We start from the raw sequence: 13,427 nt of genomic DNA on the forward strand, positions 1-13,427 counted from the left end.
TTTTATGTGAATATATACTCTCATAGATGCCTGCAAGGACAATGTTTCCAGATTGTCCTTGAAAGAAAAAAGCATTAAAATTCCAAGTGGCTCCTTATATTTCACTAAAACATAGTTTGCATATTTTCAAATCAGGAAAGTGGGATGGAAGCAGAAAGAGAACTCATGTTTTTTATTATTTTTTGGCAGTGGCCTCTATCAGTATTAAATCTAAAGGGGTAAAAGAACACTACATCCCACAATGTTAGACTCACTGCCTAACCAAATGCACTTATCTTTGAATATGAGATTCATTTCCCCCAGCTGATGTATGGATTCAAATGTCGAGAACCAAAGAACACTGACAATGTAATAGGTTTTCTATGAAAAGTTGCAGGACGATGGGCAGAATCTTTACCCTCTAAATAAAACCTCTTGAAAAAAATAAAAAGGAAAGGGGACAAAATAGTAACATACAATGGCAAAAATAAACTAGTTTTTCTAAGCAAGTCAGTTCTTTCTTATGTTTTATTGATGCATCTGCAGTTTGCCAATGGCCCATTCATTTCTTAAAGGAATGTTTCACATGGGCAGTGTTTTAGGCAACCTGTTTCTGTAGATACATATTCTAGCATGGAAAGAAGAACATAGCTCTTGTTACAGTGAAACAGCTAATTAGTTTAGTGGTGAACTAAAAATGCACAGACATAAGTTTTAATAGAAGTCTTTGCACTATAGCAAAAATATGGACACTCTCCCTATCCCCCGCACCTCACCCAAAATACTTCCTCTAAGTGGAACTTTAACCCAAAAAGGGAGAAGATCTAGAGACTCCATTAAATCTGTGAGGAACCTGGCTATTGCTATCAATTTTACATGGAAGGAGCTATGATACTAGAATGAGGTGCAGTGGAATAAAACCCTCAGACAGATAGGTAGAACACTTACACATAAGGAAATCATAGAAAGGTGACACTTGCAAATAATCATTTAATCATATAAGGAACTAAATTGTTATTGTGATGCTATTTTCAGCAACTTTTCTGTGGGAGAACAAAAAATAGTACTTACAGAAACTATATAGGGGCCAGTAAGGATATTTTCAGTTGTGTAGTATGTATGAAGTAGCCAGTAAAGCTAGTACAAGTTTGTCCTCTGAGTGGCTCCACAGCATCCCTGATAACGGTTAGAATCAATTTAAATCGAATTACATGCATAAATCCAATTATCTACTATTGTTTATAGAAGCAGGCCTTCAGGGATTTAACAGACAGGGAAGCAAAGTGTGAAGCATAGCTTTGAAGTGGGTGGTTCGATTCCACAGACCCTATGCTTTCAGGAGTTCACATAGGCAGGAGGACTTTTTTTAAGAAAAGGCAGCCTACTATGGTATTTGTTGCGTGTACTGCAAAACTACTAAAATGGCATTGTTATTTCATTCCCAATTAGTTCTTTTTGGTTGGTTGGTTGGTTTTTCCTGCTGCTAAGGATGCTCAGTGGACTAAACATAAGTCACACTTGACTAGAACTAATTTGATACCTGAAAATTAACACACACAAAAGTCAGATGAATGTCCTTATTTTGAAAGCTGTTATTTTAGAACTGTCTTTGTCTGGAGTGAGTCTTTCATAGTACAAGTCCACAATTTGGCACTTTCCCACTCTGAGCTATGATTGTTTTATTGAGGAACATAATGTAAAGTTCTGATATAATGGGAGCATGTTGGACCTGACTCTTATTTCATCTCGTCTCCTTCATGTCTATGCTCTCTGTTTCCTTTTCCCTCTCCCAATAGTGTAAATCAGGAGAAATTTCTCTGAAGTAAATTTAAAACAGACGTAGTGATGTCAGAATCAGGCCTGTTTCTCTGCTTAACTATCTTGTCAATTTCACAAACATTTTTAATATTTTAATTCCTTTTTATGTCTGAATTGTATTGATTAGATATTTTCACGACTGAGACATTTCCATTTTAGCTGTGACCTGCACAATGCCCATCTATCAATAGTAATCATTTTCCAGCATTGCATGCCAAATTTATAGAGCCCAGAAGTGAAAGTACCGTTCGCCCAGTCTAGTATGTTGTATGGATAAATTGTTAAACTACTCATGTAAATGGATAAAAATAAGCAAATTCTGACATATTATATTATATATCTCCGTTCTACATGTTCACAATCCTCTTCTTTATTCTCTCTGTAAATTATACTCACTAGTCTTAGATCGCTTCCTTTCTTGACAACATTTGACCTTTTTTCTTCCCCACAGACTGCTACATTGTACTATAAATTACTGTTCCCATAAACTGTACTATCCATCCCTTTCAGAAAAAAAAATACTTGACTCACACTGCATCCTTGAACTTTAGGAAAAATATTTTATTTGCATTATTTTCTCCCATTGTTTTTAGCAATGGATTTAAGATCTATTTTAATGGAACTTAAGAATAGATGGTCAGATGTCCTGGACATATTTTCCATCTTGGATGCTTTCTGATCTCCCCCATTAGCTTTCCCATGCTGTAAACAAGTGTCCATTGTTCTTAAATACTTAGGTAGCTGTTAACAAAAATGAAGTAAGGCATTGCTCAAAAAATCTCTGTAATGCTTCTAGCAAGGCTTTATCTTTATGACACTAACGATAATCCCTTGTGTAATTAACTGTAGAGTGGTTATGCATGCAGTATGCAGTCCATGACAAGCCTCATAGAAAATACATCAGTATTAGCCACAGGTGAATTCGTTTAGAAAGATTAATGACTGCACCTGAATTTTAATGTCTGAAAAGGGATGGAACACTGAATCCTTAATTAAAAAGTTGAATGACTGGTATGGTTTGTTTAACATCGCAAATTTCAACGGGAGATTTTTATATTCAAATGAAGTCTGCAAAGGAAAACTTTCGTTAGAAGATGGTAAAGTAAGGGTGAGAAGCAAAAATGTTTTATGTGCTTTACTTTATGTAAATCGATACATGGATCAGTCGCTTTGATATGGATCAAATGTGGTATAATTATGGCTCCTCTCTGTTTACAGTGAATGTGAGGGAAAGAATTCTTAAGGAGTGGAAGACAGTGCTATACTCGTACCAGTATAGAGTCAGATGAGAAGAGCAGTAAAATTGACTAGTGATCTTTTTCTTTCCTTAATGAGAGGCAGTTTCCTCTTCATTATTATTTTACAAAGTTTTTAATGAAGAGTAAGTAACCTTGAAAAACAGTATTGCAATCTCATTCCCAGAAGATGTTTAACTCGCTTTTTTCAAACTCTGCTTTCAATTGCTAGGTTAGTTCAAATTTATTCAGAGAACTTCTGTTATCAATGCACATAGCATCTTTCAAAATAGATCTTTCATTTTAATATTTAAAAATATGAGAAGTAAAGTTTGAGAATAAATTAATGCAGCAGAATTTTCTTACTTATGTTAATTTTTCTTAACAAGATGTATTTCTGAATTAAGAAGACTCATCTGAAAGTATTGTTGCTATGCTGCCCAAAATAAACCTTTAAAGCTTTCTTGTGATTGCTCTCAATAAGTTTTAGTCATGAAGAATGTATTATATTAACTGGAGCTCTGGCAAAGCTTATTTGTACAGCAAAATTGATCAAGTGTTTTCATGGGCAAGGTTGTGACCTTTCTTTACTGACCTGGAACAGATGCTGAAGGCCAGTTTTGCTGTCTTAGTGCTAACCAATAAAAATAACCTGAACTGTATTTATTTTATTTTTAAACTATTTATTTAGGGAGATTTAACAAGTTTCCAAACCCCTGCCATGTAAATACTGTATCATTAACTAAACAATAATTACAATCATTAGCTTTATTTTTAAAGAGAGCTTATACAGGCATATAGTCATCAGATTTCTCTGTTTAATAGGGCAGCAGCATATGGCAGAGTGAATATAATTTCAATACCTATGTCATTTCTAGTGATTTTATTAAATTGGGTGTAATATCCACATATTTAACAGGCATGTCTATCAAATGTTGTTATTCAATAAAATTGGGCAGGAGTACTTTTTTACAAGTGAATATACTTTGAGTACTGAATAAATGGTAACCAACAATCTAAATATCTCTCTTTCCCCACTCTATTTTGGTAGGTACATGTTATGTTACTTTTTCCATAACCACAACCTCCTATATTCTTTAGAAAAATTCCTTTATGACTGAGTTATTTTTCTTTTTCTAATAAGAGGCCACCAACAACTGAACAGCTACTAGCAAATGACAGATAATTTGTTCCTATTGTTTGAGCATGTCTTCTAGAAAGCCCAGAAAGATTATCAAGGGATCATTTGGTACCAATATCTAGCTATCTGGGATGTTTATTTACACATTACATGCCAATACTCAAATGATTCGATATGTCCACCAAATGTGCATTACATCTCCTTTCACAATTTGTCCCACATCCAGTGGGAGACGATGGGGGAGGGCAAAGGGAACAGTTACCCTGGAGATTTAAAAGGGCCCAGAGCCAAGTCCCTACACACACATTGCCCAGGGCCTGGTGACGTCTGTTGCCAGCCCTACCCACATCTATCTATCTATCTATCTATCTATCTATCTATCTATCTATCTATCTATCTATCTATCTATCTATCTATCTATCTATCCCAGACAGACCCCTCCAACCCGCACATGATAATCTTCAGATGTTCAAGAGCCAGGCGCAACTGTTCAATCTCCAAGAAGACTCCTCCCTCCAACTCCACATAGGGCAGAAGCCCCAGGCCCTACCACCCTCCTGCAGAGTAGAAGCCCTGAGCTCCCCCAGTCTGGTAGGTGGGGAATGTGGAGAGAGTATGGGGAGGGCTCCACCAGCTACATATTGACTGTGAAAGAGCTGCATGTGGCTCGCAAGCTGCAGTTTGACCTATATTAACCAGACTAATATGAAGTATCCCAGGACAGTATCTCAGAAAAATATTTTTTTATTGTGCTAAAGTTGCTAATCCACTGTTCCAAATCAAACCCCATTTTTCTGGGATAATGTGTTTAGCCACATCCTTTTCCCAGCATGACAGTTGTGGAATTTTTGGTTTTATGTTGGGAAAGCTGTCTGCAAAGATTGATACAAATTAGTTATATTTTTCCTAATTGACCAGACATGATTGCTTCTATTGAAGTTACCTTTTTAAAAACAAGTTTTTAGAAAGTTGAAAAACATAATGCTTGACTTATAGTGCCAAAGGGGAATGGAGCAGTTAATTAGTTTTTATCTCTATATAAATAAGAAAGGTTTTTGGACTGGATAGATGGCCATGCATGTATATGCCAGGTCTACCAATTTTGAAGTTCTCTTGTTCACTTTTTGGGTTAAATCTGAATTATGTGTAACGGGTCTCATTGGCAAGGGGAAAAGACCTTATCTCCAATTCTATCCCCAACCCATAGCCTTTGCTAAAGGATTTGTGTAGTTTTCTGGAGGGTGTAATTTTTAATCCACGGTATCTCAATGAAGTTTACATTTCAGCAAATTTCTTGGCCAGTAAAGACCCAACATTTGACTGTGTTATTGAGCCCAATCCATGACAGCTTTTTGCTGGCTGGCTTGATAATACCATAGAATATTTGGAACAGTTAGTCCACTCTGATTAATGGATTTATACAGAATATCTGCTTTCATTTTTGACCTTTTCTTATTCATATAAATTCTAACAACATTTCTGTATTGCTGCCAGGTTTTTATCAGGGATAATTGCAAAAAGATTTTGAAACAAGAAAAATATCCATGGCAGAATATTCATTTTGACTGTGGCTAGTCTTCCCAAACAAAAAATTGCAAACTCTCCCCTACACTCCCAGCTTTCTCATTTGCTAACGTAGTGTTTAGACTTTTAAGTAATAGAATTTTTCTAGGTTATTGAGATTTGAACTCGCAGGTATCTTGCAGAATTTGTTGCCCCTTTGGACACAAATGTTTTTTGAAAAAGTGACTTTCCAGAGACTGGAAACCATATAGCTAGCATTACAACTTCGGCATGACATATTTTAAATTCAGGTGCTTTGCAAGAATCCTGAATTTAGTTAGAAAATATTGAGGGAAATAATTAGTTTTGATTAAGATATTACATTATCTGCATATAATGCTACTTTCCAATGTATTACTACAAATTTTATTCCTGTGATGTTTTTTATATTCTGTGCAAAAGGCTCAGTGGCTAGTGCAAATAGCAAAGGATACAATAGATATCCCTACCTTCTTCCTTAAATATACTCCTGCTTTCAGTCCAATTCATCTAATGAAGTGGGTTTTATGCATGAAAGCTTATGTCCTAATAACTCTGTTAGTCTCTGGTGTGTCTAGACTATAGGGTTTTTTCAAAAAAAGTGGCCTTTTTTCGAAAAAAATTCCCCTGCATCAAGACTGCTGCTGCGTTCTTTCGTAAGTAAATCGAAAGAATGTGGCAGTTTTTTCGACCACGGAAAACCTCATTTTATTAGGAATAATGCCTTTTTTCGAAAGTGCTTTTTCAAAAACAGGCACTATATATGCAAACTCTGCTTTTTCAAAAGAGAGCATCCAGACTGCCTGGATGCTGTCTTTCGAAAAAGCGGCATGCTTTTTCGAAAGTACTGGTTGTAGTCTAGACACTCTTTTTCGAAAGAGGCTTTTTGAAAGTATCTTTTGAAAAAGCCTCTTTCGACAGAGATTTGCAGTATAGATGTAGCCTAAGGTCATGTCTACGCTAGGGAGATATTTTGAAATAACTCCTCTTATTCTGAAATAATAAGGTAAGTGTCCACACTTCTAAGCCTGTTGTTTTGAAATAACAGGCTTGTTATTTCAAAATAACTCCTACTTGTGAACAGGAATACCACTATTTCAAAATTGATATTTCAGGAGTTATTATTTTGAAATAACTCCTTAGTGTAAACATGCTGTAAGGTGCTACGAGACTCCTCATTGATCCCTCTGTGTAATTTGAAAATGAGAAGATTTAACTCCATTAACCTGTACCATTGTTTTGGGATGGTGTAAAAAGCAGTTATCCATTTAAGAAACTGGGGAGCGGGGGGCAGTAACATCCATGTGGGACAAGACTTGAAAAAGAAAGTTCCATTCTATTTTTTCAAAGGCTTTTGCTGTGTCTAGAGCTAACAAGAAAATATTGTGTGAGATCTGTCTGTCCGTAATGAATCTAGTTTGATTTGGATTTATTTAAACTGAGAGTATAGACTACAGTTTGCTAGCAAGTACCTTTGCTAAAATCTTTGATATGAGTCAACACAGATAGTAGCCTATAAGAATGACAAAAAGCACAATCTTATCCATCTTTAAGGAAAACAGTCAAAGTAGCTTCTTCCATAGGTTGTGGACGTTTGTCCCCTAACAGTATTGTGTTAACGGTACCTCTCAAAGGACTCTTAAATACCTCCTTAAATAGCTTTTAAAATTCATCTGGAAAGCCATCAGATTCTGGAGTTCGTATTTGCCTTTGCCTCTAGAATTTCTTCTGTTATTTCTTGATCTTATGTTTTCTTCATCTTATGTTTCAATTTTGCTTATCTTTGGCAAGCCTGCTTCTTCCAGATATATTTGAATAATGTTGGAGCTTGAAGGATATAAGTCTAGAGATTTTTATAATAAGCAGCAAAAATTGAACATATTTCATGAATGTGTGTAACTGTCTTTTGCTGATTGTTCATAATTGGTGGAATAATACATAGCTGTTGAGCCAACAGCCAATCATTTTTCCTTTTTCATAGAACATCTGCTAAAAGCTTTTTTAGTGGCATCAGTTATCTACATATTAAATTTCTCCCTAGCATTAGTTAACTGTTGGTATTATTTAACTGATTTTATGAATGTCTGGTAACTTTTCTATTTCTTATAGTAGTTCTGTTTTTTCTTAAGCTCTTTCTTTTTTCAGTTGAGAGGCTGTGTGCTCATCAACTAGTTTACCTGTTTCCCAGGGAAGACCTTTTTATATTATCCATATCATTTATTTGAAAGTATTGAACGACGTTCCCTTTAATTGCTGTAATCCAATCTCTGTCTTGAGGAAGCATGCAGTTCATTCTTCAATAAAGTGATCTTTGGGACCCATCCCAGATATCAAATGTTACTTCCCCTGGCGCATGATCTGACCATGTAATATTGCCAGTTTCTGCAGATCTTGTCTGCTTCATTAAGGATTTAGAGATTACCATTAAGTCTATTCTAGTATAAAACTGATGAGGGTGGGAATAAAATGTGTAATCTCCTTCCCCTGGGTGCAATTTTCTCCAACAATCCTAGAGATTGAATTGTTGGCACAGAGAAGTCAATGCTACACCTGCTTCCCTGTTCCCCTTGTCTTTCTTATCACATCTGTCCCAGTAAGGAATCAGTGTGCAACTGAAGTTTCCTCTTTTTCCCAAAGTTTTATGTTGTTTTAAACAAATCCTTAAAAGGATTTTGGTTGGATACATACACTGAGCCTATTGTTATCAATAACCCAGCAATTGTGCTCTTCAATATAAATCATCCTTTCTTATCTTTACATCAATCTTTAATCAGAAAAGCTCTGTGGTTAGCAAATATTATGTCTATTCCTCTTTTCTTTAGCTGAAGAAACATACGTGTTGACATCAGTTACTTTTCATGCCCATACGTTGCCCCCCAGAAAAAGAGACTGTTGCAGTAGAATAATGAGAGACTTTTTTTTTAAGTTCTACCAGGATTCTTTTTTTCCTTTTTAATGGCATTATTTAGCCCTTTCACATTCAGAGCCATTGAGAATAACTATTTTAGTGTATGGGAAAAAACAAAATTAGTGCGAACTTTTATCTGTTTGATGGCATGAATGCTTCCTCATTTCTAAGTATGTTCAATTCATGATTTGTGTGCCTTAATATGATTTGGTTTCTAGTTTTTGCAAACTTCCATACTACTTCATGTATTAATTCTCCCTTCATCCCCTTTTGCTTTAAATCAACACATGAAATACCAGTCTAACATATAAAATAGTCACAATGACTGTGCCTTGCTGAATCCTACCCCCTGTATTCTCCTCATAAGTACTTGGACTGCTTCTCTGGCAATCCAAAAGAGGTACATTTTCTATGTATTGACTTTGATGCTCACCCTCACTAGAAGGATTGCCAGAGTGGTTACTGCGTTACAGGGAGAGTTTGCACAGACCCCTATAGATTCTTCCCCTTCCACTCACTATTTTCTGAAGACTCCTCCATCCTAGAAATCTAATCCAAGTCTACTCTTGCTCTATTTAATTTACCCTCTATATTTTAAAATACAGAATACAGCTATTACTGATGACCCCAATTAAAGTAAACTTCATAGTATTTTTCTGTTAATAACCTTGATGTAGTTATTGTTCAGCTGTTCATTCCTGGGGACTACCAACAAATCCATTTTGTAACATGCTACATGCTACTTTCAGATTACGCCTGAGTTTTCTTGTTCAGTTTCACTTCTGCTATTGCTCTTATGATACCTAGAGGGGTGATTGGTTGTATGTTTTGCCTTTTCTTTTCCTGTTGTCTTTTTTCCTGGGTTTCACCACTTGCCAATAATTTTTCAGCAGCTTATCTATAGTTACTGCCTCTGGAGTGTCATCTTGTATGTCTGAGATTTGGATTTCTGTCCCAAGCAACTAGATTGTATTTTTTCTTTTTTTAAAATTTCTTACAATGTAATACTGATTCTGGAAACTGAGTGACAGTTAAAATGGAAATCCCCATCTGGAGTGGATATCTACTTCCCTGAGTGCTGCTGTAATTTTCCCCAGCTATCTTCTCTTTTTTAAAGTTGGGGCAGAGAGGTGGTGGGAAATGTTCAGCTTGTGAACATTGAATATGAGCTCTGAATGTTCTCTGGCTTTTTCCATAATCACATTTTTCTGCTGATAATCATGAAAATTCACAATTAGGCCTCTGGAACGCCCAGGTTGGGAAAGCAGCTCTCTGTGTGCTCTTCCCACTTTTACCCCTTCCAGAGACCTCAGTTGTAATAACTCCACAACTCAAGTGATTCTACACTGGACTGGATTTCCACCTTCAGTGCTTTCATCCAGTCCCTTAATTCTGATATTCTTTGCTTTGGATTGGTTTTCTGTATCATCCCATTTAAGCTGAATCTCTCCATCTCTTCTCCACTGGTTCTGTGCAGCTATGCCTCTCTGGCTACATCTAGACTGGCAAGTTTTTCCACAAAAGCAACTGCTTTTGAGGAAAAAACTTGCCAGCTGTCTACACTGGCCGCTTGAATTTCCTCAAGAACACTGACTTCTTACTGTCTGAAATCAGTGCTTCTTGTGGAAATGCTATGCTGCTCCCATTCAGGCAAAAGTCCCTTTTGCGCAAAGCTTTTGCGCAAAAGGGCCAGTGTAGACAGCTCAGATTTGTTTTGTGAAAAAAAGCCCCGATGGTGAAAATGGCGATTGGGGCTTTTTTGCACAAAAGCGCGTCTAGATTGGCACGGACGCTTTTCCGCAAAAAGTGCTTTTGCGGAAAAGCGTCCGTGCCAATCTAGATGCTCTTTTCCGCAAATGCTTTTAACAGAAAACTTTTCTGTTAAAAGCATTTGCAGAAAATCATGCCAGTCTAGACGTAGCCTCTGTGTGTATCTCTCTGTCTTGCTTGCTTCTCTTAGGCCAGTCTCTAGCACTGTCACTCATTTCTCCAAGTCAGCAACTTTCTACTTTATGGCAAGAAGCTTGGCCAACAAATCATCTCTTAAGCTTAGAGAATGTTTACTTTGATAGCCATTTGATTTTCTTCAGGCCTGGCATTTCAGTTTGATTTGCCTAGTGTTGTTCACTTGGAGTCTATGCGGTATGTCAGAAATATTCTTCTTTGTGAGGTATCTTTTTAAATCTTCAGATTTTCTTGGAGAATGCATCCTCTGCACAACTCTGTTGTGGGGTTTTTTTTGGGGGGGGGGAGTTTAATAAATTTGAGAGGGTTGATGGAGGGAGATTTGCTTTATTAAATTCTGCATTCAAACTTCATTCAGCCATTTTATTCCGGATCCTGCTGGTCTTCCAGCTGTTTTTATTTGTAATGAGACCTTGTTTTAAAAATTAAGATAAATATATTTAAGCAACAACAAAACCAGTCTAATGAAAGAGTGTCTAGCTAATAATGTGGTTATATTTTATGTGCCTTCACTTTTTCACCACCTTGAAAAAGAAATTCCACTGAAAACTCAAAGGAAATCAGAGATCAAGGAGTGCCAGTGATTTACTTTGGGGTGGAACCAATTGTGATTATTACTCACAACCATAGTAAAACAGATTTAAATGCTCTTTACCTTGAGCATAATGTCTATTGTATCATTCCACTGCCAGGCATGGCTTTATTCCTTACTGCTTTCCAAAGGAATACATTTTAATGAAATTTTAAAAGAATTTGCAACATCCTGAAAAACCTATTTCTGGGAAGGGGAAGGGTAAATAAATAAAAAAAAACCCTAACAAAAATATTGTAGCTGTAACGGTTTTCAGGACTCAGAACTCTATTGATTCCAATTCTCAGCTATATCAGATGTTAAAATACTTGACTGTAAAGGCATATGTGTGTAATGATCTGCTAGCATCTCTTGGTATAAAGTTTATCACTGCATATGCCATTGTCTGTGCTACAGTGGGAGACAATTACTGGCATGCTAATTGTAAATAGTTTTGATACTCTGGATTAAATTCTCTGAAATTAAACATTGACATCTAAGGCTCAAGTCAAAATTGACATGTAAAGTAATGCTAATATTTTGGCAACCCTTGTCTTGCTTAACTCAATTAATCTATTCAGCAAAGTCAATCACCAGGATAACATTTTGAGTGGGCTAAGACACCAGTTGTGTTAATACCCATTAAAATCAGTTGCAAAGATGTTATTAAATCTGTGACAAGGAAAGAGTGATTGCCAGAAACAGGTTAAGTCATTGATTTGCCATCATTCTTCACATAAAATGCCAGCTAATTTGTGGACCGTGAAAAAAGCAAACCTCAAAATCCAGTGGTTCTATTCAGCTCAGGTGCTTAACTAAAGAATGATACTAGCAGGGTTAGGGCCTAATTCAAACCCTATTAGAGTCAATGGGAGCTTTCCATTAATGTCAGTGATTTTTTTGGAGAGACCCATAATTCACTAATTAAGTAAGTTTAATAACAGCCTAGCTGGTAAATAATATCTCCTTTCATCTACAGAAGTAAGTCACTGTCAGCTTCAAGTAGAATCCAGGAATTCCTAGTTCTGTGCTCAAACATCTCAACTACACCTCTTCCTTAAATTCCCTGGGTTGGAATCTAGATTACTGCTTTTGGCTGGGTGGATAATATAGCCAGGATAAACTTGCTGTTCAGGATACAACTAGGAAATAAACTTAAAAAATCCACATTTTAAAGTGCTGATGTTCTGTGTTCTGAGCAAAAATTTGGACATTTCTTATTTTAGTCAAGCCAGTTTTTCTCTCTCAGTTTAGGGCTTCCATACTCATCGGTGAAAGAAAACCTACAGAAAGTGCATTGTATATACAGTAACAAGGACCCCATTGCTTCACTGAGAACAACATAAATTGACTTTGCTGGATCATACTCTCTTTTTTCCTGTATCCTACAGAGAGGAAACTTCTGTGTGTGGGATGGTACGGGACAGGTGCATTATCAGAAGTTTCTCCAACCACACTGCTTGTAATACAGTCAGAAATCTGCTCACAAGTCAGCACAGACTCAGACTGTGGTAATAACTTTTGTGCTATGCTTATCTATGGAATCTCACTTAAGAAGACTTCTGGGCGCAACTGCTAACAGGTGAATGGAGAAGCACCACAGCAGCTAAGAAGCAGTGTTGAGGTACAAGGCCTTCAGCTGGAAGACCCTGTCTCCAGTGGTTTTCAGGGTCTGCTGCTCATTCTGTGGAGGTAAAGATCAGTGGGAAGTCGGGCACACAAGGCCTGGTGAACCTGCTGGTTGGGAACTACAGAGGAAACTTCAGAGTCTTTCAGGACCTCAATGAGCTTTGGACCAAAGTTTCTAGGTTTACCTTTGTATGGAAATAACCTTTTAGGCCACTATAATTTATAATGGAATTGTTGATTAGTTAAAAGTTAGAGTCAAATTCAACAGCTGCATATGGTCAAATTCTCACTTATCTCTTTTTGGTAAATGATTTGACGCACTGCTGTTGTTTAAATACAGTATAAATTAAATGAAAGATAGGAAGGGAAGACAAATAGTTTTGCATCAAGTCCAGAAAACTCAGAAGTCTTGCAGTGTTGGTGTCCTTAAAGCAGAAATTTCTGATAACCTCTTAAAAGTAGACTGTAAGTCCCAGGATATGCTGTAAATCCCCACATCTGCAGTAATCTTAGCCTGTTTATCCGGAAGCTGAACACATGCAGTGCATTAGTGGATCAGACTCGAACCACTCTCCTTACGGAAAGAAGGAATATAATGCTGTTTGCCAGAAACTGATCTCAGTCGTATGTTCTGGCAAT

This window comes from Pelodiscus sinensis, chromosome 9, assembly GCF_049634645.1.
Source record: "Pelodiscus sinensis isolate JC-2024 chromosome 9, ASM4963464v1, whole genome shotgun sequence".
Lineage (NCBI taxonomy): Eukaryota > Metazoa > Chordata > Testudines > Trionychidae > Pelodiscus > Pelodiscus sinensis.